Here is a 27,124-nt window from a genome sequence, read left to right on the forward strand (position 1 = left end):
TTAAGGTTACCCACCTGCGGCTCTTCCTGAAGACCTGAGAGCTGTCCCAGCATGCCCTGCACCGCCCCCAGCTCCACCCATCGTCACGTGATCAAAGGCCCCACCTGCTGATGGGTGAGGGGCCTCCCTCCTGGACACCGTTTCCGTGGCAACGCAGAGTCCATCGCTGGCATTGCACCCAAACTTCTGCAAAACAGAAGTGATGGGTAAAAAGAAACGCCATCGGACCAAGATAATTCTGCTTCCTGATTCTAAAAGGCATCTCTCCATGGAAGAATGTCCCGGAACCACCCAAGACGGGTGCGGAATTTCCCAGGATTCCGTGCACAGCGATGACTAGTGAATTATACGTGGCCCCCGAAGGGCAGCCATAGAAAAGGCACCGGGTAGATTGTATCTGATTTCGAAAGAGTCTTTTAAAAAACAAAACAAAAAACTCATATTGCCCGGCCGGCGTGGCTCAGTGGTTGAGCATCGACCTATGAACCAGGACAGCGGTCGGCAAACCGCGGCTCCCGAGCCACATGCAGCTCTTTGGCCCCTTGAGTGTTCTGACGCCACTTCTTCAAAATAGACTCGCCCCGGCCGAAAACCGACTTCCGCGCATGGGCCACGAAGTTTCCATTGCACTGTACGTGCGCGCCCGCACGTGGTATTTCGTGGAAGAGCCACACTCAAGGGGCCAAAGAGCCGCATGTGGCTCGCGAGTCTCGGTTTGCCGACCACTGAACCAGGAGGTCACGGTTCGATTCCCGGTCAAGGGCACATGCCCGGGTTGCGGGCTCCATCCCCAGTAGGGGGCGTGCAGGAGGCAGCCGATCCATGATTCTCTCTCATCATGGATGTTTCTCTCTCTCTCTCCCTCTCGCCCTTCCTCTCTGACATCAATAAAAAATATATTTTAAAAAATATAAAGGACACCTGTCAGTGACAAAGGAAAGGAAGAGAGACGGGAGTGGGGGTGGGGAGGGAGGTGGCCGGGGGAGGGGAACAGTGATCCGTGGTGGAAAAAACCAAGAATCTCAACTGACCCAGGAGGAAGGACCCACCTGAGCCACATCCGCGTCCTGGGCCCGATGGGGACGCTCCTCTTTGGGGCCAACACGTATCTCTTCCACGCTGGGGGGTCCGCCATCAAAGATGTCGATCCACCCGCCTTCGGTGTCCTGGGCGGATCTGCCCGTCACTGTGCCAACATCCCTGCCCAAACACAAGGAGAGCGACGGTGTGACCCAGGCCAGGCCGGGCTCGGCACATGAGCTCCACTGGCGTCGCAGCCTCGGGTGGGAATGTGTTCCAGCCCGACCCTCCACAGACCCCCGCCAGCTGCTCGGACCCCGCGGTTTCCCGTTTGCAGGGGTCCCAGGTGGGCCCCAGAGAACGTGGCTGGGGGCCCGCCCTCATCAAATACGTCTTGTCAGGGACCCAGGAAAAGACGAACCCCGCCATTTGGGCGGCTCCCGCGACGCTCATTAATTATGAGAATATTCGCTTTCCCTTGGATGCGTTTCCCTTGTTTGACATGATGAGACCCGCTCAGTGCCTGGGTTAGATTCACCCAGACTCTATTCCCAGGCCTAGGAAATGCACGTGCCTTGCTTTTTATCATTTAATGTCAGCAAAGGGACTAATGAATCTCTCTGTGTGAGGCGATGCTATCTCCGTTTCACTCCTCGAGCCCAAGATAGCAGGCCTTCCTCCCTGTCAATTAGCCCAGCGGTCGGCAAACTCATTCGTCCACGGAGCCAAATGTCAACAGCACAACGATTGGAATTTCTTTGGAGAGCCACATTTTTTAAACTTAAACTTCTTCTAACGCCACTTCTTCCACATAGACTCGCCCAGGCCGTGGTGTTTTGTGGAAGAGCCACACTCACGGGGCCAAAGAGCCGCACGTGGCTTGCGCGCCGCGATTTGCCGACCACGGGGTTAGGCTCAAGGTAGACAAGCCAATGCGGGCCTTTGCTGTTTGCTATCGGATCCGAGAATCCTGGCGTTTTGTTAAAGCAATCCCTTAAGAGACGCTGTTTAGAACGGTGTCCGTTGACCTTCTCGGGTGGAGGATGCACTTCTATTCCTGTCATTCATGTTTTTTGGGGTTTTAAAAATATATACATATTTTTTTTATTGATTTCAGAGAGGAAGGGAGAGAGAGAGAAGCATCCATGATGAGAGAGAATCATGGATCGGCCGCCTCCCGCACGCGCCCCACTGGGGATCGAGCCTGCAACCCGGGCCTGTGCCCTGACCAGGAATCGAACCATGACCTCATGGTTCACAGGTCGATGCTCAACCACTGAGCCACGTCAGCCGGGCAAAAGATGATTTTAAATTAATACTTCAAACTCCCTCCCCGCCCATCTTTCCTCCTCCCCCCCACCCTCCCTCCTCTCTCTCTCTCTCTCTCATCGCTTGTGGAAATGTTATCAATGAATTCCCTAACTCCTCATCCCATTTTTCCTTTTCCCACATATTTCCCTTTTCATCTCTTTTTAAAATATATATATTTTTATTGATTTCAGAGAGGAAGGGAGAGGGAGAGAGAAACATCCATGATGAGAGAACCACCGATCGGTAGCCTCCTGCACGCCCCACACTGGGGACCGAGCCCGCAACCCGGGCCTGTGCCCTTGACCGGGAATCCAACCCGGGACCCTTCAGTCCGCAGGCCGACGCTCTATCCACTGAGCCACACCGGCGAGGACTCCCTTTTCATCTCTGAACGTCGCCCTGGCACAGGGGAGCTCAGGCAGCCAGACGCACAAGCCCTGCCTAGCGGGATCCCCTTTCTCTGTCCGATCCCCCCCACCCCTTCACACCCTCTGCCCGGCCGGGCGGCGTGGCCAAGCAGACGGCCCTGGCTGTGAGCGCCCCAGCGCCAGCCCACACGAGGCTGAGGTGCGGGGTTTGCAGCCCCATAACCCCCTCGCCGCTGCCTGGCCGATGAGGATGCCCCAGGCCCGTGGTCGGCAAACCGCGGCGCGCGAGCCACAGGTGGCTCTCTGGCCCCTGGAGTGTGGCTCTTCCACAAAACACCACGGCCTGGGCGAGTCTATGTTGAAGAAGTGGCGTTAGGAGAAGTTTAAGTTTAAAAAATGTGGCTCTCCACAGAAATGTCAGTCGCTGTGCTGTTGATGTTTGGCTCTGTGGACGAATGAGTTTGCCGACCACGGCCCTGGGCTGCGGGGAGGAGAGTCTTTTCATAGGAAACCCACTCATTGGGGTTTCTCTCCGAATTCCCGCTGAACCCTCTGCGACAACAGGGTTGTGTGTTTTGTGTGTTTGCTTGTTTTTACCTTCCCCCCTTTATTGGGGGGTGGGGGGGAGCAGGGATGGGAGCAGAGGCAGGCATCCATCTCTCTCCTCAGCTCACTCCTCGCTCCACCCTAGCCAGGTGCTCGAGGAGAAATAAAATCACTCGGGGGGGGGGGGGGGCGGGGGGGGGTGTCGGGTCTGTTTGCAGCTGGAAAGGCTTCTGGGTGAAGCATTTGTTGGGATTGGAGGCGCCTCTGTCCCCCTGCCCCTGAGCGTCCGACTCTCCTCCCTGGCCTTCTGCACACGAACCCCGTTTTCCCTGAGAAAAGCGGGGGGCCCTGGTGTCTGTGTCTCTCAGGCATGTGCTGGCAGGGCCTGGACTGTCGGGGTACCGGGAGTCGGGGGGAGGGCCCTGGCAGCCGCCCGGCAGCTTTGGGGTGCCCTCAGCAGTCTCGGGGGGCCCTAGAGAGGGGGCCCGGATGGCGGGGGGCGGGGGGCTGGTCACACTCTGAGGACTGCCCCTTGCTGAGGACCAGAAAGAGGGCAGCGTCCGGGCCCCGTTCCTGCTCTCGAAGGACAGAGATGTCCTGGAAACCGCTCGTTCCCACAAGGGCGCGGGGTCCCCCTTTTTTCTCAATCTGGGTGGGGGCGCCCCTCTCCGGATTGGGTGACGGTCCCGTCGTCCCGTCGCGCTCAGCTTGGCCGGGGCCCAGGCGACGACTGTCATTTTCCGTCCCTGGCTGCTGGTTCCTCGGGCCTGACTGGCGGCCGCATTCAACATCTGCATTTTTAAACCCGGACACCACTCCCCCCTCCCCCCCTCCCCCCTCCCCGCCCCCTCTCACTACTTCACTTTGCTTCTCAAACTTCCAGATGTGCTGGCTCCCTTAGGATCCGCGTGCCTGCGGGCCAGTGTCCTGGCCGCCGTTTCAAAGGTGGAGAGAGAGGTAGACGGGCGGGCCACATGTCTCCATGGGAGAGGCTTTATATTAGAATAGGCCCTATTACCGTCTTTTTAAAAAAACATATATTATTGATTCCAGAGAGGAAGGGAGAGGGAGAGGGAGAGGGAGAAACATCCACGATGAGAGAGAATCATGGACCGGCTGCCTCCTGCATGCCCCCTACTGGGGATCGAGCCTGCAACCCGGGCCCGTGCCCTTGACCGGGAATCGAACCCTGACCTCCTGGTTCAGAGGTCGACGCTCCACCACGGAGCCACGCCGGCAGGGCTCGTCACTGTGTGTTAGCATGCTCCCGTTTGAGCGGATTCTGAAAACCTTTCTGTGGGGTATTCAAGCGCTCAACCCTGCCCTGGCCGGTGTGGCTGCGTGGATAGAGTGTCGGCCTGCGGACTGAAGGGTCCCGGGTTCGATGCCGGTCAAGGGCATGTACCTTGGTGGCGGGCACATCCCCAGTGGGGAGTGTGCAGGAGGCAGCTGGTCGATGTTTCTCTCTCATGGATGTTTCTAACTCTCTGTCCCTCTCCCTTCCTCTCTGTAAAAAAAAAATCAATAAAATATATATTTATTTTTTTAAAAAAGAGTTCAACCCTTCCTGCGGGGATCTGCTCATTCATTGACTGAAAAAAATCCCCGATTCTGTCCTGTCCACGCCGAGGAATGGGAGCAGGAGCTGCTGGGTTTATTTATTTATTTATTTATTTATTTTCTGTCTTTTATTTTTTATTTCTTCTGGGAGAGAGAAGGAGCTGGCAGCGGGGTGAGGCAGCAGCGTGGCGTTGTCCCCCGGGTTACCCCCTCTGCGCCCCCAGAAAGGACGCACACCAGTCCCAGGCCTCGGAGGGTCCGTGCGCCCGCTCGTTGAAAACGTCTCCCATTTATTTCCAGAAAAACCTGTTTCCCATCATTCACGACAGGAAGCGGGGCGAGCAGACGGCCGCTGACAAATGAAACCCACGGGGTCACGTCCCCTCGGCGGCGGGCAGGGAACAAAGACGCCTTGTGTGGGGAGCCCAGACCCCGGCGCCCGGCCCGGCCTTCCTGAGAGGCCCCCGCAAACCTCCGGGAACAGGGGCGGCCGTGCCCCCCCCCGTCCAGGGCGGCTTCCGACCAGCCGACCAGCGGAGCACAGGCCTGCGGAAGGCGACCCTCCCTCCCTCCCGCCGGCCACGCCTTGCAAGGGACCTGGGGCTGTGGATTCGCTCTCTCACGGAGGCAGACAGGCCTGACCTCCTGGAATATCGATTTCCCCCCCGACGGTCCAGGAAACGTGAAAAAAAGGGACAATCTTTTCTTTATTAAAAAAAAAATGAGGATGAGATTATAGTCGAAGGCCATTCTTGCTGCACACACACTTCCGGAGATGAGAACAGCAGAGAGGGTGGTGTCTGTGTGTGTGTGTGTGTGTGTGTGTGTGTGTGTGTGTTGTGTTTTTTGTTGTTATTTTGGCGGGCGGGAGGGGGCTATATTCACGAGGTCGTAGGCAAACGATGCAAGTCCTTAAGGAGACAGACGCAGAGGGTCCCTGGGCCACCTGACCCACTTGCGCCCAACGCCCCAGACAAAGCATCGCCGGGAAGGAACGCGTCGGCAGCCCCCAGTTGCATCGTGGGCCGGGGACCGCCTGACCTTGGCTCTGACCTTGAAAGCAACCGGCGGGCGTGACCCGGGGGGTCTCTCGACGCCTCAGGAACGCGGAGCCCCCTCTGAACCCGGAGGCTCCTCTCTTCCCAGAGCGAGCTGCTGAACTTGCAGCTACTTTTTAGGGATGAACGGCTGGATCCTCCGAGCGAAGACAACATTTTTTTATGTCTGTTTTAAAGGCGACTCGCCAAGAACTGGTGAATGTAAAACTACGATGAGTCGAGCGCTTATTTCTGGGTTTCTGAAGGATGAACGGGCGCGTGAGGACTGAGGGCAGACGTAAGGAGATGTGTGTTTTAGGAGGCACTAAATCAGTCGTCGGCAAACTCATTAGTCCACAGAGCCAAATATCAACAGCACAATGATTGAAATTTCTTTTGAGAGCCAAATTTTTTAAACTTAAACTTCTTCTAACGCCACTTCTTCAAAATAGACTTGCCCAGGCCGGGTATTTTGTGGAAGAGCCACGCTCAAGGGGCCAAAGAGCGGCGGTGAAAGTGGATTTATTTTGAGAATCTCAAACGCACAAAATCATGGGTTGATCCAGGTCAACCATCAACATCAACTGCAAGGCCAAACTCGCGAGCCGCAGTTTGCCGACCACGGGTCTAAGAGAAACGGGCAGAGAAGATTCTTGGGGAGAAAACATGGACATCGCTGATTAAAATATGGACATTGGCCTCAGGCTCTAGCATTCTAAGTACTAGGTGTACCGGTTAATAATGCGGATTCTTTTCCATAGATGGAATCACACATATGTTGATGTATATGCGCTTTGATATGTATGCTATTTTGTTGTATTGACAACACGCTTCAGAACTTCATATGTCAAATTTTCTGAAGCTGTTAACATTATAGGTATTTTTAACGCTTAAAAATGTCAAATTTCGTGCCAAAAAAAGAGCATTTGCGGGAAGTTTTAATTCATTACTTTATTTTGAAGAAAAAGTTATCCTATACTTCAGGAAGCTTATGGTGAATATGCTCCATCTCAAGACACTTGTGAACGCTGGTTTAAACGCTTTAAAAGGGATGATTTCGGTGTGAAAGACAAAGAACGTCCAGGTCAACCGAAAAAGTTTGAAAACCGACAATGACAAGCATTCTTGGGTGAAGATGCATGTCAAACTCAAAAACAACTTGCAGAAAGATTAAACGTTGCTCGGCAAACAATGTCCGATTGTTTACAAGCAATGGGAAAGATTTTAAAGGAAGGAAAATGGGTGCCACATCAACTGAACGAAAGACAAATGGAAAACCGAAAAGTCGTCAGTAAAATGTTGCTTCAACGTCACGAAAGAAAGTCTTTTTTGCATCGAATTGTGACTGGCGATGAAAAGTGGATTTATATTGAGAATCCCAAATGCACAAAATCATGGGTTGATCCAGGTCAACCATCAACATCGACTGCCAGGCCAAATCGCTTCGGAAAGAAGACAATGCTCTTCGTTTGGTGGGATCAGGAAGGTGTGGTATATTATGAGCTTCTCAAACCGGGTGAAACCGTGAGTACTGACCGCTACCGACAACAAATAATCAATTTGAACCACGCTTTGACCATAAAACCACCAGAATGTTCCAGAAGACACGGCAAAGTAATTTTGCTTCATGATGACGCACCAGCACACACTTCAAAACCAGCTAAAGACACGTGAAAAGATCTTGCCTGGGAAGTATGAACCCACCCGCCGTGTTCACCAGACCTCGCTCCTTCAGACGACCCCTTGTTCCGACCGGCGGCACACGCACTTTCTGATCAGCCCTTCAACACGTACGAAGAAGTGGACAATTGGGTCTCTGAATGGTCTGCCTCAAAACAAGAAAAGTTCTATTGGGGCGGTACCCACAAATTACCTGAAAGATGGGGGAAATATGTAGCTAGCGATGGACATCACTTTGAACAAAGCACTTTTGATGTTTCTCTTGAAATTATCGTGTTTTCTTTGATTACAAAATCCACATTATTAACCGGTAAAAAGTCAATCTGAATTATTAACCGGTATCCGCATTACTAACCGGTATCCACATTTTTAACCGGTAAAGGGTCAATCTGCATTATTAACCGGTACACCCAGTATAATAGCCGCTAACATGCTCCAAGAATACTGACATTGTTATCCAAGAGCAGAAAAGAGAACATGGGCTAGAACCCCAACGTTCGGACCAGGCGTCCTCAAACTACGGCCCGCGGGCCACATGCGGGTGTTTTTGCCGTTTTGCTTTTTAATTCAAAATAAGATACGTGCAGTGTGCATAGGAATTTGTTCATAGTTTTTTTTTAAACTATAGTCCGGCCCTCCAACGGTCTGAGGGACAGTGAACTGGCCTCCTGTTTAAAAAGTTTGAGGACCCCTGGATCGATACAATAAAGCCCGTTAGCTGATTGGTTCCTGTTTTGGAGTACATGCGTAGGGGATTCAGAAACTTTTCAGAATTTAAAAACAAACAAACAAACAACAACAGACCATTGCCTGATATTCCAGAATAAATACACACACGTGTAGTCAGGCTGAGCAATGCCTCATGTTTTTCACTCGTAGAAACAGTCTGTGAAACGGTACCTTCTACTCTCTTAGGAACCCTTGAAGGTTAAACACACGTGTGCCCACGGGGCCACGCGCGGACCACAGCACGCACGGAGGGTGAGCCTCCCTCCCCAGAGCCCGCCTCTTGAAACGGCTCAGCTGTGAATCCTTGCGTTCGTGTGCAGGGCTAAAAAAAAAAACTCGAAGAACTGCTAACAACCACCGCTCTGGTCTCCAGCACCGAAGATGCCAATGACTTTTTGATGAAGCCAGCCAACCATTCCGTCCGCACTCAGCATTCCCCCTGACGCTCAAAAAGACGCAGCCTCTGGCCTCTCGGATCAAAACGCCCCCTGGGTTCGCAGGAGGAAAATGCAGACCAGGGATCGAATGGCTGGACCTCTGGGGCCTGGGGCCTGGGACCTGTCCCCCAGGCCTCTCTGAGAAGGGGGTTCATCCTAACAGATGAGCCCTCACGCCCCTACCCCCCAGAGAGCGAGCGTGAGGGGAATTGTCACGATAAACGTGATACCATGGAGGCCCCTCAGAAAAAGGGCTTGTCTTTGATCTACATCTGGTAGAATCCTGGGTTTGTTTTTGTTTGTTTGTTTGATGTTGTTGTTGATGTTTAATATATTTTTATTGATGTCAGAGAGGAAGGGAGAGGGAGAGGGAGAGGGAGAGAGAAACATCCTTGATGAGAGTCATTGGTCGGCTGCCTCCTGCACGCCCCGCACTGGGGATTGGTTTTCTCGGGACAACGTACAGTGACACCAGGGACCAGGGAGGGTGACTGAAGAAGGGATGAAGTCCGGCCGGAGCAGACCCGGCAGGTGGGCTGGAGCAGGTGGCATTGGAGTGGGGCGACCTTCGGACATCCCGAGACGAGCAGGCAAAGATCATCTCAGTGGGAGGAGATAGCACAGGCCAGGGGTCGGCAACCTCATGAGCCCGCAGAGCCAAGTACCAACAGCACGACGACTGACATGTCTTTGGAGAGCCACATTTTTTAAACGTAAACTTCTCCGAACACCACGTCTTCAACATAGACTCGCCCAGGCCGGGGTGTTTTGTGGAAGAGCCACCCTCCAGGGGCCAAAGAGCCGCCGGTGGCTCGCGAGCCGCGGTTTGCTGACCACGGCGGCCTCGACCTTTCAGGACAGTTCGGCCATGGCGGGCTGAGATTGCATCTGGACACTCTCCAGGGGGTCCCTTCAAAGATATCTCCGAGCGAACGAAACACACACACGGGAGGAGCGCGTCCGGGTGTAGCCTCTTCCGAGAAGACACTCGACGGCTGTTTGTGGAAAAAGGGTTTTTTTTGTGAAATATTTTTTATTGATTTTTATAGAGAGGAAGGGAGAGGGATAGAGAGTCAGAAACATCGATGAGAGAGAAACATCGATTCAGCTGCCTCCTGCACACCCCCTACTGGGGATGTGCCCACAACCAAGGTACATGCCCTTGACTGGAATCAAACCCGGGACCCTTCAGTCCGCAGGCCGGCGCTCTATCCACTGAGCCACACCGGTTAGGGCTGGGATAAGGAGTTTTTGTAGCGAGGCTCGCTCCCTGACATAAAAAAAAAAAACAAAAAAAACGATATTTTCCTTTTTTATATATATTTTATTGATTTTTTACAGAGAGGAAGGAAGAAGGATAGAGAGCTAGAAACATCGATGAGAGAGAAACATCGATCAGCCGCCTCCTGCACACTCCCTACTGGGGATGTGCCCGCAACCAAGGTCCATGCCCTTGACCGGAATTGAACCTGGGACCTTCCAGTCTGCAGGCCGACGCTCTAGCCACTGAGCCACACCGGTTTTGGCCGATTTTTTTTTTTTTTTTTAAACAAACTGAAAGCCAACAGGAACCTTTTCGGGCACCGACGTCCGTGTCTCCCCTCGGAGAGAGAGACGTCGATTTGAGTCAGGAGTGCCACATCCAGAAGCCGCCCGCTGGCTCGGGCCTGAAGAGTCGCGGGGCCGTCTCAGGAGGTACCAGCACGGCTCCCACTGCACCCCCGTCTAGTGGGGGACAGACGTTTCTCACAAAGAAGCAGCATACGCGGCTTTCCCCCCAGGTGCTTCTCTCTGCGCGTTCCACCGCGACCTTCATCCTAATGGAGCTCGGGCCCCGGCCGGTGTGCCTCAGTGGGCAGAGCGCCGGCCTGGCGGACGGAAGGGTCCCGGGTTCGATTCCCGGTCCAGGGCACAGGCCCGGGGTGGCGGGCTCGATCCCCAGTGGGGGGCGTGCAGGCGGCAGCCAGTCCGTGATGCTCTCTCCTCATGGATGTTTCCATCCCTCCCTCTCCCTTCCTCTCTGACATCCATAAAAATATATTTAAAAAATAATAATAATAATGGAACTCATTAGCGAGGGTTGGGCCGCGCCTCCGGGAACGCATCGGCCAGGATAATGTGAGGTACGGCGGCATGCCTTCCAAGATCAATACCCTCTGCCGCTCATAAAAGGCTTCGTTACATTTATGCTCCCCCCCCCCCCCACACCCACTCCACTCCCGTAGCTCAGCACGATGCTCGGGGGAAAGGCCATACGAGGCACCAGGGAAGAGTCGGGCCTGGGTTCAAATGCTAGCCCCGCCCCATCGGCATGATGGCATCTGGAATGTATTCCGTAGCCCCCCCTCCCCTTCCTGGGTCTCCTCATTCCCCCCAAAAAACAGGGATCCTAAGTGGCTCAGTGGTTGGGCATCGACCTACGAACCAGGAGGTCAGGGTTCGATTCCCGGTCAAGGGCACATGCCAGGGGGCGTTGCAGGCTCCATCCGCAATGAGGGGCGTGCAGGAGGCAGCCGGTCCGTGATCCTCTCTCATCATGCATCACGGATGTCTTTCTCTCCCTCCCTCTCCCTTCCTTTCTGAAATCAATAAAGATATATACGTCTTTAGGTCAATAAAGACGTAGGTCACAGGAATTTTAATATCTGCAGATTAGCTGCAAGGCGCGCACCCAGGGCTGGGATGGACAGGGCGGGGAGGGAGACGGAGGGGGGGTAAGCACGTCATAAACACCCCCCTATTCCGCGATGTGCCGGCCACGTGGGGAGGGTTTGCCCACGAGGAGGCCGAGGACAGAGGGGTGAGCGCCTCCGGGGCAGGTCGGGTGTCTCCTGTTGAAACAAGAGGGCCCTGTCTCATCCTCAGCGGGACTTTCATCGATCAGAGCGGCCGCGATGAACAGAGGAGCGATGAGGCTTTCATCTCTGGGTGTCTCTCTCTCCGCCCGGCGGGTTCTAAAGAGCAACTGAGCGAGGCCTTGGCGTCCTTCTAGAACACGGACCCCGTGGCCAGGCACGCCGCGTGCCCCCCGGCTCGGGCCTCGGCGTCCGTGCCTCGGGGAGCAGCCCGGGAGGCCCCGCTCTGGTTGACAATGATGTCATGTCACGAACCACATCACCGAACTCTCACTCTGAGGTTTGGCTCTCATCGGTAAAGGCCTCAAAGGAAAAGACGGGGATTTGCATTTCGATCATACGATTTCGTGTTAGGCATAGCATGGAGGCTCTGCTGCTCCCTAGCTCAGATCTTCCTTCGCTATCATCCCATTTCAAAAAAAAAAAAAGAAAGAAAGAGAGAGAGAGAGAGAGAGAGAGAGAGAGAGAGAGAGAGAGAGAGAAGAGAGAGAGAGAGAGAGAGAGAGAGAGAGAGAGAGAGAGAGAGAGAGGGAAGAAAGAAAGAAAGAAAGAAAGAAAGAGAAAGAAAGAAAGAAAGAAAGAAAGAAAGAAAGAAAGAAAGAAAGAAAGAAAGAAAGAGGCCGAAACCGGTTTGGCTCAGTGATAGAGCGTCGGCCTGCGGACTGAAAGGTCCCGGGTTCGATTCCAGTCAAGGGCATGGACCTTGGTTGCGGGCACATCCCCAGTGGGGGGTGTGCAGGAGGCAGCTGGTCGATGTTTCTCTCTCATCGATGTTTCTGACTCTCTATCCCTCTCCCTTCCTCTCTGTGAAAAATCAATAAAATATATTTTTAAAAAAAGAAAAGAAAGAAAGAAGAAAATTCAGAGGCAGGAACTCCACGGAGCATGGACGGCACTCACGGAATTAAAGTTTTTCCTCCTGAAACCAAGTGTCTCGGGGACAATGTCCCGTGTGCCTGTGGGACAGTGTGTCCCAGCTTCACGCAGCGACAGACGCGCCCAGATCGGATCTCTGTCAGGCTTTCCGAGCGTCTGCATGATTTTCATTCAATCCCGCCACGTTTCCCGGGGAAGAAGCTGCTTCCTAGATTTCCTGGGAGCGGCTGCTGCGCCTCGGATCTTTCTCCCCCATTTCCTCCTAACGCGCAGGCCTCTCTGACCGACGGAGTAAAACAGCAGCTTCGTCTCAGAAGGGTGAAGAGAGCCACAGGCAGACACGTCTTCGATTCCACGTGACGGGCACTCTGAGGGCGTTGGGCTTTTGTGTGCCGTGGGCATCTACAAAAGCAGTTTACTGTGGACCTGTCTGTGTTCATGCAATACTAGAGGCCCGGTGCATGCATTCGTGCACGGGTGGGGTCCCTCGGCCTGGATGGCGATCGGGGCAGATGGGGGCTGGCTGGCTGGGGGGGATGGATGGCGGGAGGTTGGCTGTGGGAGTGCACTGACCACCAGGGGGCAGCTCCTGTGTTGAGTGTCTGCCCCCTGGTGGTCAGTGCATGTTATAGCTACTGGCCGGTTGCTTAGGCTTTTATATATATATACACGGAGTGGCCAGATGATGATGATCTCTGAACGCATCATCATCTGGCCACTCAGTGTCTCTCCTATAGAATAAAAGGCTAATATGCAAATTGGACCCTCGACCAGGAGTTCGACCAGCAGGCAGGCCGGCCAACCGCCCATGTCCCCTCCCCCTGGCCAGGATATCTGGACCCCACCCATGCACGAGCTCATGCACCGGGCCTCTAATATATATATATATATACTGAGTGGCCAGGTTATTATGCGTTCAGAGATCCTCATCATCTGGCCACTCCGTGTAGATTCTAGGGGCAGAGATAATTCGGGTGGACACAAAGGTTTAAGAAATCAGTTTGCAGCCCGGCTGGTGTGGCTCAGTGGTTGAGCGTTGACCTATGAAGTGTAAGGAAGGAGAGTAGATCGCTGAGAGGCCGTGGGGGAACCCCAGCAACATTTTCCCACCCGGGATCGGAGCCACGCAAACCCACGCCGATCTCTCGCCCACGAACCACCTAGGGAAGTCGCCCACGCCCTGGCTCACCCGGGCCGGGCTTCAGGCTGGAACCGGGGCGGGACGGCCGCGTCTGTGTACCGAGCAGCCGCAGCGGGTGACGGGAGGAATGCAGCGTACAGGTTTTCCAAATGTCAGGAGCAGGGGCAATACTTTAAGAACCCCAGGAGCACGGGGGAACGGGAGTCCGGGGAGGGAGATGTCACGGCGCGTGAGTTAAATAACAAATATAAAGCGGATGACAAGCAGGCCGTTGACCTATAAAGATTTCTCTTTTCCTACGAAAGTCCACCCAGAAGATGGAACGTGTTCTCTGAAGAAATTGTCATCGACCGCTATCCAGATCACGTGGCAGAGGAGACAAGTAGAAACGAATTTCTTTTTTTTTTTAATGTATTTTTAAAAATATTGATTTCAGAGAGGAAGGGAGAGGGAGAAACATCAATGAGGAGAGAGAATCATGGATCGGCTGCCTCCTACACGTCCCCCACTGGGGATGGAGCCCGAAACCCAGGCATGTGCCCTTGACTGGAATCGAACCCGGGACCTCCTGGTTCATAGGTCAACTATCCACCCCTGAGCCACGCCGGCCGGGCGTTGGGCTTGGCTTTAAACGGACTGCCCGCATCCCTTTGGCGGTTGCCGCCCAGACCGTTAGCACCTGCAAGCGCACCTGGATGTGGTTCTGCAGCTTTCTCTCCGAGGAGTGGGTTTGAGGGGACATGTGACCGTGACCGTGACCGCGAGGTGCCCAGGCCGTGACCCGGGAGAGCGGCACGCGGACCACGAGGGCTCGGTGGCCGCCCGCGACCCCGGGGTTGATGCGAACGCTCAGTGACACGGTTCCCGTAAGGGTCTCGGCCACGTGTTCGGACATGGATTTGCTCCTTTTTTAAAAGAAATCTGACTCCAGCCCCGGCCGGTGTGGCCCAGTGGATAGAGCGTCAGCCTGCGGACCGAAGGGTCCCGGGTTCAATTCCGGGCAAGGGCATGGACCACGGTTGCAGGCTCCTCCCTGGCCCGGGCCCTGGTCGGGGCGCGAGCAGGAGGCAACCCATTGAGGTGTTTCTCTCCCATCGATGTTTCTCTCCGTGTCTCTCTCTCTCTCTCTCTCTCTCTCTCTCTCTCTCTAAAAATCAATGGGAAAGTTCGTCGGGGGAGGTTGAACACAAAAAGAAGTCTGACTCCCGGTGAAGAGGCCGAAAGAAAACCTCCTGGTCGTGCTGTTTCTTTAACTCGGACGTGGCTGGGACTTTCTGCACAAGGTCAACCCGAAGGGAACCTGTTTGGCGCCGGGGGTGGGGGGACGCTCTGAAACGAGCTCACTTACAAAACGCCGGGGGCGTGTTCACCGTGAGGGCCCACACCCAGAGGGAGCCGCCCGTCACACCATGTTACCGTTTTTACCGTGTGCAAACGGTAACACGAGAGCCGCGGAGATCACGGCAAACGTTTTCAAGTGCCGGCCGTACGGCCGACCCCCCGCCCCGTCGCGTGGAAACAGTGAAAGGGCCAACAATTCTAAAGCCTTTCACGAAAAGGGGGGTCGAGGCCTACGTTCTCGATCGGTGCCACCCAGGCAGTTGGCTACAGCAGGGCAAATGCGTCTTTGGGCTGTCGTCGGAAATACGTCTACGTTAAAAATAAAGTGTTGTTGTTTTCTTCTTACTTTTTCCTTGTCGCTCAAGGGACATGTTTACAAATGACCCCTTTACTGACATTTTAAAGCCCCTCTTTCCCTCCTAAGTTAGACATCTCACTGTCTGCAGAGTTAAAGAATATACACGGAGTGGCCAGATGATGAGGATCTCTGAACGCATAATAACCTGGCCACTCAGTATATATATATGAGAGGCCCGGTGCATGAATTCGTGCATGGGTGGGGTCCGGCCAGCCTGGCCAGGGGGAGGGGACATGGGCAGTTGGCCGGCCTGCCTGCTGGTTGAACTCCTGCTCAAGGGGACAATTTGCATATTAGCCTTTTATTCTATGGGATAGACACTGAGTGGCCAGCTTATTATGCGTTCAGAGATCATCATCATCTGGCCACTCCGTGTATATTGAAAGGGAGCAAATGTTTGCAATTTAGAGAATTGCTACAGAAAGCATGGAGCAGAAAGAGACAAATCAGAGGTTTAGGGTGTTCTGGGATAAAATGCCAGGGCGTGTTCTGGTTTCTTCTCGCAGTGCATGCGATTTTTAAAAGTCAAATTTGTTTAAAAAAAAACAAAAAAAACTAGGACCTGAGGGCGCCGTGTATATTTTTAGCAGCGTCTGGGTGAACATTTAAACGAAGTCGTTATCTGTGCTTGTCTGCATTCACGCCCCAGAGCATCTGTGGAGGCAGAAATCACTGCTCTCGCCACAGTTCATCCTCACCGCCCGGGGACCCAGCTTGCCCGTGGAGGAGAACTCTCCTCGCCCAGATTCATCGTCAAAGGAAGTGGATGGAAGTTTCCAGATCTTAACTTTAAAAAAAAAAATTTTAAAAATGCGGGCATCCTAACCGTTGGGCTGTTCTTTTAAGCCCGGCATCCCTGTCTGGTCAGAGTACCCGATAACCCAATAACGCCGGAGCATTTGCAAAAATGTGGCACCTGGACCAGGGCGGGGCCTGGCGGGGGGGGGGGGTCAGAGGTCAAAGGGGGGGGGTGCCTTAATCAGCACTGAAGCCTCCGGACGGACGTCAGGCCCCGATGACCCCTGCCAGGTCCCGATGGAGCCTAACCCGTAAACACAACCGCACCGGCAGCAGCTCGGTCTCCGCTTTGGTTTTTATCTGTCTTCTCGCCCCCCCCCCCCACCGCCCTCACCCCTCTCTCCCCACAGGGATCTGAGACGGGAACGCCTTTCTGTCCTCACACTCACCCACGGCCCCGCTGTCGGCTTCACTCCCGAAGTCCTTTCGGGACAAGAGGCACTTGGGAAAGCGGCCGTCGCGAACGGCAGCCGGCGGGGTGCGGGGGGGGGGGGGGGGGGGTCCGTTTTCTCCCCAATATCCATGGAGCAATGTCCTGGCCAGTGGCTCCCAGGCAGGAGCGAGGCGGCCGGACCACCATCCCCGTCGGGAAGCTCTGCCTCCTTTATGCACGTGTCGCCCCAACACCCTCCACGCTGGGAACCTGGAGCGGGTTTCTGTTGTGTTCGGTTCTCCCCCTGCACCAACACACACACACACACGCACACACACACGCACACGCACACAGATACACGCACACGCACACACAGACACACGTATACACACAGACAGACCCACACACACACACACACAGACGCACGCACACACACACACACACACAGAGATGCATGCACACACACAGAGACACACACGCACACACAGACACACACACACACAGAGACGCACACACACACACACACGCACACACAGACACACACGCACACGTGACACGAACAGACAGGTTTCTAGAGAATCCGCGAGTGCATGGAAAATGCCTAAAATCAACCTTCTGACCCGGCCTCCTCCTTCTGGATGGTCTGACACGGCTCACACTCTCTTATTACTATGGACACCATCTCTCTCTCTCTCTCTCTCTCTCTCTCCCTCTCTCTCTTCCTTTTTTTTGTTAATCCTCACCCAAGGATATTTTCCCGTTGATTTTTTTAGAGAGATGGGAGGTGAGGGAGGGAGACGGAGAGAGAGAGAGAGAAACATCGACGTGAGAGAGCCACAACAATGGGTTGCCTCCAGCGTGCACCCCAACAGAGGTACCGGCCCCTGAGGGGAATCGAACCCGGGACCCTTCAGCCCGAGGGCCGATGCTCTATCCACTGGGCCGACCCAGCCGGGGCTGGACGCGATCTCTTTTGACAGGGAGGCTCCGTGGCTTCCTGCAGTCCAGCCGCGGCTGAGGGTGAAGCGTGGCCCTTTAAGTTAAAACAGCCACGTCCCTGCAGGAGGCGGGGGGCGTGGCTCAGAGAGGGCTCCACCCCAGGTGGGCTCCGTCCAGTCAGGCCAGTGCCGGCGCATCCTCCCCTTGGCCACGGGGCAGACTCCGGGACGCCATCGGCCCCTGCACTTACTCCTCTGATGTGACGAATGCCCGTTAGCACCACTTCCTTCACCGTTTAAAAATACACAATTAAAAAAAAAATTACACACACACACACACACACTCTCTCACACACACTCACACACACACTCACACACACACACACACACACACACACACACACACAGCCGTGACTGCGAGCCGTCGCTGCATAATTAAGGGTGAGGCCAAGTCTTACCTAAGCAGAAACCGCTGAGCGAGCGGGTGGCCATGAGCAGATGTGTGCTGTCGGGGAGGAGGGGAGGCGGCCGGGGGGGGGGCGGGGGGAGGAGGGACCCCCTGCAGAAGGAGCGAGAGCACAGACAGGGTGAGCCGGGAGCGCTGAAGGGGACCTGGGTGTCTCCGGGACCAGTCTCTGACTGACTGCTCCTCGCCGCCCTACCTACGGGACAAAGAAGGGGGACCCCCCCCCTCGTGAGGACAGAGGCCGCCCACAGCTGCACCCCCACCCCCACTCATCCCGGTCACGTCAGGAACCAGGATAAACAGGAAGGCGTAGCATAGCAGACCTCCCGCGGGGACCCATAGAAATACCCAAACCCGTGTAGGATGTGTGGTGATCTGTGGTCCCGCGGGTTCAAGACCCCACGCAGGAGAGGAGAACGGCGGGTGCTCCGAGCGCCCTCTCCCCCTGGCGGGTACCCGGGTGCTCTGAGCATCGTAGCTGCAACCCTCCGAAAGGGAAACGCCGGTACGATTTTCACCATCTTCCCAGGATCCCAAGATCCATCGCCCGCTCCCACCTCCAGGGCCAGACCCGTGGCTAATGAGCATCCCTCGTCGCTCACGCAAACCTCAGCTGAACGTGTGAGTCGTTCAATGCCTTAGCCTCGGTGGTATGCTCGGGTTTTCTGTTTATACTTAGACTAGAGGCCCGGTGCACGAAATTCGTGCACGGGGGTGTGTGTCCCTCAGCCCAGCCTGCACCCTCTCCAATCTGGGACCCCTCGAGGGATGTCCGACTGCCTGTTTAGGCCCGATCCCGGTAGGTAGGATTGGGCCTAAATGGGCAGTCGGACATCCCTCTCACAATCCAGGACTGCTGGCTCCCAACTGCTCGCCTGCCTGCCTTCCTGATTGCCCCTAACCGCTTCTGCCTGCCAGCCTGATCACCACCTAACCACTCCCCTGCCAGCCTGGTTGCCCCTAACTGCCCTCCCCTGCAGGCCTGGTCACCCCTAACTGCCCTCCCCTGCCAGCCTGATCACCCCCTAATCACTCCCCTGCCAGCCTGATTGCCCCTAACTGCCCTCCCCTGCAGGCCTGGTCACCCCTAACTGCCCTCCCCCACAGGCCTGGTCCCCCAACTGCCCTTCCCTGCAGGCCTGGTCGCCCCCAACTTCCCTCCTCTGCCGGCCTGGTCACCCCTAACTGCCCTCCCTTGCAGGCCTTGTCCCTCCCAACTGCCCTCTCCTGCTGGCCATCTTGTGGTGGCCATCTTGTGTCCACATGGGGGCAGGATCTTTGACCACATGGGGGCAGCCATCTTGCGTGTTGGAGTGATGGTCAATTTGCATATTACTCTTTTATTGGATAGGATTTCTTTTGGTTTCTCGATAGGATCGATTCCCTTCGGGGCAGAAGAACAGGAAGTGACTGGATTACGGCCGCCTGTCCATCTTCCCGGCGGGTTCTTATCATTCACACACCGGTGGGGGAAAAAATCACCCCAATACGAGATGCATTCACCAACGCGCTCACGTCATGGCGCGACGAGAGCGCTCGCCTTTTGGTAACACAGACGGACTCACAGATGAGAGATAGCGTGTCCCCCAAGCACGGATACACACACGTTGCATAAGGATAAAGGCGGTGTCGGTCCAAATACATGTCATTTTCCAAGTTGAGCTAGCCGCCGTGGAAGCGTGTAGACATGTTGGGGGTCACCCTGTCGACAGGACGATCTCAGAAATTTAAATTCTGCGAGGTCTCTGAAGAACTGGCTCCCTATGGTGGGGACTTAAGAGCATGCCTTCACAGTTATGAATTTTACTTTTTGTGTAGGTCTTGTTTTTTTTTTAACTATGGGGGGGAGAGAGATCCATCAATTTAAAAAAATATGTATTTATTGATTTCAGAGAGGAAGGGAGAGGCAGGGAGAGAGAGAAACATCAAGGATGAGAGAGAATCAAGGACCGGCGGCCTCCTGCACGCCCTCTACTGGGGAACCCGGGCGTGTGCCCTGATGGGTAACCCTGACCTCCTGGTTCACGGGTCGACACTCAACCACTCGCCATACCAGCCGGGCAATTTTTGCGTAGTTCGGATGCAAAGACATTCTACTTGATCTTAGGCATAAGATGCATTTTTCAAAATCTGCCCCAGCGGGGCTCCTGATGGGAGACCTTATTTTTTAAAAAATATATATTTTATTGATTTTTTTTTACAGAGAGGAAGGGAGAGGGATAGAGAGTTAGAAGCATCGATGAGAGAGAAACATCCATCAGCTGCCTCCTGCACACCCCCTACTGGAGATGTGCCCGAAACCAAGGTCCATGCCCTTGACCGGAATCGAACCCGGGACCCTTGAGTCCGCAGGCAGACACTCTATCCACTGAGCCAACCCGGTCAGGGCTCTGTTATATATTTTTTAAAATAGGCAGCTCTGGTACCGTGTCTGTCTCCGTTCATCAAAACGGGGTCGTATCAGAAGGCTGGCGTGTTCGCCTCTCACGCGTTCCCGATTCTAAAATTAAACGTTTACAAAGAGAACACCTTTGACCCTTTGCGGGAACACACGGCAGGGGAAATGATTTGAGTCAAGAATGCGTCAGAAAGAGAAAAAGGGTAAAAACCTCCGTGCCCAGCGCTCGTGCAGACACTGACCGTGTCAATCATCTTAAATTCTCTCTCTCTCTCTCTCTCTCTCTCTCTCTCTCTCTTTTTTTTTTTTTTTGACTGATCTACGTCCAAATAAAGTATCCAATAAAAACATATCTATTTATGTTATGACTACACAAATGACGAACCCAGAATTTTAGGTAGTGGGGTTTTGTTTTGTTTTATTTGGTTTGTTTTCATGGCGTATCTAAAAGTACACGCATATTCCAATCATGACGATGTCTTTGGTCAAGCGACAAGGAAAACAAATTTAGGGTCATCTTCACTCAAGCATGATGCCCATAGGTTGTTGTGTTTTTAACCGAGGCACAGCTGAGCTGACTACCTAGCTGGGAGGCGGCGGGAGGGCGTGATTTTTGACGATGATGATGCCTTCCGACGACAGACGGAAGAAACAGCTATTAATCTACACCCGTGGTCGGCGACCTCATCCGTCCACAGAGCCAACCATCAACGGCACAACGATCGAAATGTCTTTGGAGAGCCAGATTTTTTAAACTTAAAACTTCTTCGAACGCCCCTTCTCCCACATAGACTCGCCCAGGCCATGGTGTTTTGTGGAAGAGCCACACTCCAGGGGGCCAGAGAGCCGCATGTGGCTCGCTCTCGAGCCGCGGTTTGCCGACCACGGGATTCTACGCTCAACGATTTCCACGCGTTCGGGTCGGCCAGTCGGGAGAAAAACACAAAGACGCAACTGAGGCAGCCGGCCTTACAAAGCTCCCCTCTGATTTCTACCCCCCCCCCACTTCCCCCCCAGCTCCCCCGCCTCCCCCCCCCCTCCCCTCTGCACATGGCCAATTAGCATTGAAAACCCGGCGCTGATTTCATTCGCCGCCAGAATGTTTAAGCAGGTCGGGAAGAAAGCTGGGATTGAAAGGAACCGTCTCATCTCAATAAGAAAAGGGGGCACGTGGCCGCGGGGTGGGAGCTGGGCTCCGGGTTATCGCAGCTGAACTGCAGGCGGGCTTGATGTCCAAAAGGGTGTGCCCCAAGTCCCCCCCAAATCCGTGGACGGGGAAAGAGCCCAGAAGTTTCTCTGGAAACCTCCCCACAGGCAACCCACAGTCCATTTCCCGTGTGTGTGTGTGTGTGTGTGTGTGTGTGTGTGTGTGTGTGTGAGAGAGAGAGAGAGAGAGAGAGAGAGAGAGAGAGGGAGAATCCTCATGCGAGAATATTTTCCCATTGATTTTAGGGAGAGGAGAAGAAAGAGGGAGAGACGGAGAGAACCATCGTTGGGAGAGAAACACATCGACGGGCTGCCTCCTGCACGCGCCCCGACCAGGAGGAGCCTGCAACCGAGGTACATGCCCTTGACCGGAATCGAACCCGGGACCCTTTGGTCCACAGGCGTCGGATGCTCTATGCACTGAGCCACACCGGCCAGGGCCACCGTCCACTCCCTCTCTGTGGTCAGCGAGCCCCTGGACCCCAGGGCCTGGCTGAGCGGCCTGAGTTCCAGGCAGTGCCACCTGCAACCACGCCCAGCACCCTGCTCCTCAGAACCCCGGGGGTCTCTGGAAAAAATTGGGGAAAATACGTCACGTGGACAGTGTCCGCTGACGTGAACGCTGGGTGTGGGTTTGGGAGGGGCCGATGTGAGGCGTGAGGCCGCCACGCCGGCCCCTGCCCGGGATCGGGGCGTCGGCTCAAAATGATTTCAAGGCCGCATGCCTCCGGGCTGAGTTTGGGGGGGAAACACACCCCGATCTCACCTCCCATCACGGGAAAACAGGAGTGCGAGTGACGTTTAGAAACCAGCCTCATGCTAGGAAGGGGGAGGGGGTCCTGTCGAAATCCTATTTTATTCACTTCGCCCAAGGAGACTCGCGGCTTTGGAGAGGATTCAGTGCTGGGGAGGGGAGGGGTTGGCAGGAATTCCATCCTTCGCCCGCTAATTTCGCCCCAATCTCTGAGCCTGGCCCTCACGGGCATGCCGGGGACATGGCGAGCTGGCAGGGCCCCCCAAATCTCATTGTATTAAAATGTGTTAATATTCTAACTCAAGGCCCCCCCCCAAAAAAAAAAACACAAAAAAACCTCCGGTTATAATACAATGCCAACAATTACTTTGGGCCATAAGACTATATTCAGAAATATATATATATATATATATATATATATATATATATATATATATATATATATATATACATATATATATGATACTATATGTACTACACGCATGTCCAAGAATATATGGTTTTATCAACATATGCCAAGCGAGAGTGCCGTTTGAACTCAAGCCCTCAGAGAAAGAAATCGCCGATTAAGAACATTCCAATTACTCCGTGCCACGGGAGCATCTGAGATGCCCCTGGCAGAAGCTACGTTGGGTTGTTTTTGGACCTCGGCGATGTTTGTTCTGCCGCGGCGAATCAATCCTCGCCATTGTGCGAGGCGGAGAGCGGGACTGTGGCAAATTGTTCCTCCCCGCGAGGGAGGCTCTGAGGGCCGGCCTGTTCCGGGATCGGTCTTGGCCTTACGTCCTCATTCAGCTGTTTCAATCGAGCGCATTATCATCCCCTTTTCTTTGAAAGACGCCTTTTTAGTAACGTGCCCCCCCCCCTCCCTCGCCCTCCACCCTCCCCCACACTCCCCCAGCGGGCAACGTCTTGTTTTGATTTCGGAAAGTCGGTGAAATGGAAGACCCACGGTGCGTTCACTTTGGATCTTTGATAAAACAATTACATAATTCATCCTCGGGCCAGGCCCCCCCCCTTCCCCACCCCATATGTCCGTCGGGGAGGGAGGGCGGGTTCTGTAGGAATGATAGCTTCAGGCCCAAGAACGGCTCCGAGGTCCCGGTTCCGTCTTGTCCTGGGGCTCCTGGTACCCGTAGAAGGCCACCGGACTTGTGCAGCCTGGTGGTGTGTTTTGTTGTGTGTTTTTTTTTCTAAGTACAAAGCGGGCCCGTTCTTGAAGTGAAACACTGTTCTCAACAATAGGGACGCGGCAGCGAAGAGGGACAAAACGCTTTTCACGCGCGTCACGGCCACCACACGATCCACGGGCAAAGCCCATCTCATTAGCGTGTGTGTGCGCGTGCGCGTGTGTGTGTGCGTGTATGTGTGTGTGTGCGTGTGTGTGCATGTGTGTGTGTGCATGTGGAAGTGAAAATACAGCCGCTCATGTACAGATGCCCCCGAAAACCCTTTCAAAATTACTCCTTTTGCAAGAAAGGGGGTAAGAAAATAACGTATGGGGTCCTCGGTAGGTGGGTACTGGTAAGTGCGCGCAGCCATCTCTCGTTAAGGAAGAACCGGTGACGTTACAAACTCAAAACTGCTCACGCAGGGACACTCCGTGGACACGGTGGTTCTACACGGACCTCCCAGACAGAGCGGTGTGTTTGGGTGAAATGATTGCACTAGGTTCCCCGTGAGTGAAGCAAAGGGACACGGTGGACTTACATCTGCAGAGCATGAGAAAGCTCAACATCCTTTATGAGGACCGTTTCGTGCGGGACCCACAGAACAGACGTGAAATAAATCCACGCGGCGTACGGTTTTAGCCCAACCATCGGCCGTCGAACCCCAGGGCCCGCGAGGCGAGCTGCACTTGGAAATCATTTGTATAGAACCCCTCCTTAAGTTCACAGCGCGAAAAAATAATAATAATAATAATAATAATAATACATTTTAGAAAGATGTAATGGTCACACACATTAAAAACAGCAAACCAGAACCCCCAAGGCACCCCCACAGGCCGGCACCGTGGCGTTTTAATCCTCGGGGCTTCGAAGGGCTCCCCCTTTCTCCCTCCTCTTCAAGGCTTTGAAACTGGGCCACCCGCACCCCGCCCCGCATCATCGGCCCACCTGCATATTCATAAGTCTCCCTGGACCCCGCCAACTCCACCCGGCTACACACACACCCCGGCCCTGGGCCCCTCCGGCTCACCCCGTAAACACAGCTTCCAGAAAGACAGAGCGAGCGACCGAGAAAGCAGCATCCCCCCCCCCATGGGGTCCGGGGCGCCCCCACGGACACGTGAACTTGCTAGGGGCGCACCCCCGGCAGGCAGACCCCGGGCGGGGAGGTGACAGCATGCGGTGCCCACAAAGGCGGAATTTATTATTTTATCGGGGATGACATCACCCGCCGGCCCCGGCCGCCTTCTCCGGGATACAATGATGTTCTGGCCTGCCTGAGCGTGGCTCTCTCCCGTGTGCGTGTGTGTGTGTGTGTGTGTGTGTGTGTGTGTGTGAGAGAGAGAGAGAGAGAGAGAGAGAGAGAGAGGGAGAGAGAGAGAGAGAGAGAGGCCTAAAAGCACAGCGCAGCCATCTGCCTCCCCCAAGGCTTGCAACAATGTTTCCAGGGACCTCCGACTTTGGCTACATGGTAGACAGCTCAAGTTCACCGGGCATGCACTTCCCCGCGCAAGCGCATTGGGCCTCCCTTCCCGGGCCCACGGCGTGTCCCCCCCCCCCCCGCCCCCCAATGTCCCGGGTGGGTGGGGTCCGTGGAGCCGAGACAACCTTTGCCCAGGGAGGCGTGGGCCTCGACCACGGGTGCAGCCCACCCCCCCCCAACCTCCCGCCCCCCAACCTGCCCCGGGGCGGAGAAGGGGTCTCGGGTTCCCAGACCAGGGAAGGGTTAACCCGGGGCTGTCTGGGGCCGGAGAAAGGCGATATTGTTTTCTTTAATCTTTCCGCAGTCGGAGCGGGGCTGGCCTCGCCTCCTCCCCCGTCCCCACCCGGCGGCCGGCGGGGAGCAGGGGAGTGGGCTGGGCCGGCCGGCAGGGTGGGGGGCTGGCTGGAGGCCAGACGGGCGGGGGGCTCTGGGGATCCTTAGGGCCAAGCCTTCAGGTGTCTCCAGATCGGGGAGCGGGGCTGGGGGGGGGGGGGGCCGCATGGGGGGGTGGAGGGGAGGGGCAGGGGAGATGCCAGGAGAGCAGACAAAGAAAAAGAAATGGTGTGTTTCACAAAGATTCGGTGAAAAGGGGGGTCGGGATCCTCTTTCCAAAAAAAAATAAAAAGGAATCCCAGCGTCTGGGAGGTTTATCATCAGACCGCAAGCCCTGCCCCGGGCAGACCTGGGGAAGCCCTAATGAGCGGTGTCTGGAGCCTGATAATCCCTTCCGATAATTGGGGGGAGCTCAGATCCCCCCCACACACACACCCCGCCTCGGAAAAGGGGGGGGGCTTCCCCGCTCGCTCCGGGCTGGCGCTTTTGTGGCTCCCCGTCGCCATCCGTCAACATCACACTCGAGCTGGTTCGCCTTTTCCTTTCTTCCCGGGAATTAGCGGGCAACTTTGGCAGGTTTGGGGCGATTCCAGAAGGAAAGGCACAATGCATGCTCCCAAAAGGAGGCCGTCATGTCTAAAATATTTGTTTCCAATTAAAAAAAAAAAACAACACACACAAAAAAACTGCTTTCTTTGTCGGTTGCTTCTGTTTGAAACCTCAGCAAAAAAAAAATAAAAAATAAAAAAATAAATCGTAGTCTGACCGGACCTCGGATGCTAACCTTTCCCTTCCGCCTGCTCCTAAGATGGGGTCCCGCATTCTTTTATCCTTCCCGCATTCTTCCATCCAGAAAGCTTCCGTGTGCTGGCTCCCCACCCCCACCCCCTCACCCCACCCTATTAGGAATTTCTCTCCCCCCCCCCCCAAAAAAAAAAATCTTGATCCGCGGAAGGCTGGAGGATCCGGAGACCAAACGCTGGTCTCCCCGCTCCGTCTGCACCCCGGCCACCCCGCCCTGCCCTGCACCCCCGCCTGGACCTTCGGAGTCCACCTTTGGCGGACAGAACCCACACACCCGTCCAGCCCCCCTCCTCGTCCTGGCGAAGTGCAAAGTGGTGGGTTTTTAAAAAAAAGAAAAAAGAAAAAAAGAAAAAGAAAGAAAGAAAAGAAAGAAAAAGAGCGCCCTGGCTCGAAGCCATTGTTCGCAATGGGAGAACTATTTGCCCCGAGTGGCTCATTATAATAACTGTCAGATGTCGGGGAGCCGCCGGGGCTGAGGTCCGTGGAGCCAGCAAAGTTTGCCTTTTTGTTTTTTTTTCCGGGTGTATGTGTGTGTGTGTGTGGGGGGGGGGGGGGAGGGGGGTGAAGCGGGTCCGATCGGGTCAGACACAGCGAGCGCCCAGGGGTGCGCCGGGGACCCGCGCGCGTGCCTCCGCGTTTTCTCCGGAACAAAGCCGCGCGCGGGAGCGGCGTCCGGGCCCCGTCCCCCGCGGCCGCTCGGAGGGTCCGTTCTTCCTCCCTCGCACCGTCCGACAGGCAACGATGGTGCCTGGCACAGGCCCCTGTCGGCCGAATACCCCCCCCACACACCCACCCACCTCCCAGGCCACCCCCGGGAAGAGAGCGCCCTCCGAACCTGCAAAGGTTCCGTGCGCCTCGGGACGCACGGATGGAGAGGAACTGGACACTTACGGTTGCAACACGGTCATCCGTGCCAGCGCGCCTGGTCCCCCGACGGGCAGGGCTTGGGCCGGCCCGGCCCCCGCCGCCGGGCAGGTGCAGGACCCGAGCTGGGCAGCAGGGAGGTGGAGGTGGTGGTGGAGAGGGGTTGGGGGGGGGGCTCCCCGAAGTCCCTAGAACTCAGCCCCGCGCGCGCGCGCGCGCGCTCGCTCGGGCACCCCAAGCTCCAGCGAGGGCCGGACTTAACTCCCTGCAGTTCTGAAT

At 55.2% G+C, this 27,124-nt stretch overlaps 1 long non-coding RNA gene across 1 annotated transcript; it reads right to left on the reverse strand.

The window, feature by feature from the left end:
• On the reverse strand, positions 1-27,103 carry LOC307094756. Its single transcript, XR_013813118.1, has 3 exons — positions 26,873-27,103; positions 1,050-1,200; positions 1-186 (listed from the first exon to the last, which is right to left on the reverse strand). It is a non-coding gene; the product is annotated as an uncharacterized lncRNA (long non-coding RNA).
• Between the last annotated feature and the right edge of the window lie 21 nt (positions 27,104-27,124).

Source organism: Cnephaeus nilssonii (assembly GCF_951640355.1).
Source record: "Cnephaeus nilssonii genome assembly, chromosome: 23".
Lineage (NCBI taxonomy): Eukaryota > Metazoa > Chordata > Mammalia > Chiroptera > Vespertilionidae > Cnephaeus > Cnephaeus nilssonii.